Raw genomic sequence first — 2,234 nt, forward strand, 5'->3', positions numbered from 1 at the left:
ACACACACACACACACACACACACACACACACACACACACACACACACACACACACACACACAAGAAACACTAATGATATTGTATTTACAACCAAACAAGTCCATGCCTACATGCAATCTCACAAACATAAAAAGTGGAGCTTAGCAGCACTCTCGTGGACATTTAAGCTGGGAGAACCGCAATGCTGTTTAAACATCAACACACGTTCACCATCACACATGCAGATACACACACAATTCCAGCTCCAAACTGAAAACCTCAAATATGCCCTTGTCTGCCGTCCAGCGCCTTCCTGACAATCAGGCTAATACTTCAGGGGAGATCCAAAGCTATTAATATGACACTAAACCTGAAAGAAAATAGCAGACTGGTGGGCCAAGAGTCTATGTGGGATTTTTATCTGATGGGGTCAAAAAATAAAAACAAAACACCATTATACAAGAGGACTTCCTGCACATTGGAAATACTTGGGCAATAAATCTAGTGAAATGAGGGAGGAATACACAGTAAATCCATAAGAGAGAGAGGGAAAGATCTTTTTATCCCTTTTTTGCCCATGTGAGATGGGCAGAGAATGGAAGGAAAAACAGAAATCAAGACAATGCCCTCTTTGCTTCGAAGTCATCTCATCCTTTCCTCTTCTTCCTCTGTCTCTCTCCATCTGCCATGGAAATTCCACTGTAGTCATTTCTTAAATGAAAGCCACAAGCATTAACTAATCAATGCTCAGGTTAAATAAAATCAAATAAAACAAGCACAAATAAGGTAATAATAAAATTAAGACAAAATATAATAATAAATGTATAAATATTTTAATAAAACATAATAAAATTAAAATAAAAAAGTAGGGTAAACGTACCTATTAAGCTCACCAAAATCTACATTGAGACATTTTTAGTGCACAAGATATTGGTTTCAGTACAAAAAGTTATGTTAAAATAAAAGATTAATCTCTCACACAAAAATATTTAATTTTATTTTAAATGACAAAAGCATTTCAATTAAGATATACATCATTAACTGCAAAAAGTCCGGCTGTGCTTAATGGGTAAATGTTTGTACCCTTTAAGCACACCCAGTAAGCTCACATCATGTTTTATTAAAAATTCTTGTTTATTTTAAACAACCTTTTTAAAGAATAATTGAATTTTTTTTAAATGTACAAAGTCAATCACACACACAAAAAACAGAACACAAAAATCAAGCAACAAGGCATTCAATTTGATCGGTTATATATTCATAGTGAAGTGTCATTTAAGCACATTGCAACATCTATACTAGTCCATGTTCAGCTAAGTAACACAAATTCAAAGATCAAATCAATCAAACCAATAAAACCTTTGATTCACAGGGATGAACACAAAAACTAGCCTCATTATGAAGCCTCTTATTAAATGGATTTAATTTATTATTCAACTTATCTATAGTCTCTTAAGGCTGGAATACACTACACAATTTTTACAATTTCATGTAATATTTATTAAAATGACAAGTTTGTGCAAAATAAATAATCTAGGTCATGTATTAAATTCATACATATTTTATTATGAACAACTACTATTAACAATATCTATGAAATTATACTTTTTCTTATAGATGTCACACTGCAGCTGTGTGATTTTCATAGTACTGTACCCTTTAAGCTCACCTTAAAATAATATGAAATCTTTAAAAAAAAAATACAGCAGTTTAACACCACAGCCAAACTGTAATTATTTCCCACATCCCGTTTCCAGGTTATAATCTGCCAAAGTCTAAACAGTAATCTCTTAATTTTACAATAAGTAGTGAAACTTACCCAAAATAAAGGCTTAAATATCTACGTTTTGATTTTCTGAGCAGTATGATGTCATATTGTTCAGGCCCATCCAATGTACTGTCCAATATTAGCATATTTTCACCCTCAGTCAGTTGTACAAAGTCCATCATTTTCTCCACGCTCCAGCAGCTGTAGCGACAATGTCTTGTAAGCAATGTAGGTGTAGGGATGCACGATACCACTTTTTCCAGTACACGCCCGATACCAATACTTTTATTTTTGGTACTTGCCGATACCGATACCGAGTACCGATACCAATATTTTTATTGCATTTGTACATTTTTTAAATATTGGGTACAGAAACCAAAAGAGTATGTATAATGTTAGTTGGTTAACTTAATTTATCAAACAGATACAGTCAAACCAAAATTTATTCAGACACCTTCAACATTTCTCACATTATCACAGTTTATT

General features: G+C 33.1%; 1 protein-coding gene across 2 annotated transcripts in view; it reads right to left on the bottom strand.

The window, feature by feature from the left end:
* LOC107691897 (exocyst complex component 6B-like) overlaps positions 1 to 2,234 on the bottom strand; it is a 106,850-nt gene that overhangs the window by 33,032 nt on the left and 71,584 nt on the right. The gene's annotated exons all lie outside the window — the stretch shown is intronic.

Source organism: Sinocyclocheilus anshuiensis, unplaced genomic scaffold, assembly GCF_001515605.1.
Source record: "Sinocyclocheilus anshuiensis isolate Anshui unplaced genomic scaffold, SAMN03320099.WGS_v1.1 scaffold426, whole genome shotgun sequence".
NCBI classification, from domain to species: Eukaryota; Metazoa; Chordata; class Actinopteri; order Cypriniformes; family Cyprinidae; genus Sinocyclocheilus; species Sinocyclocheilus anshuiensis.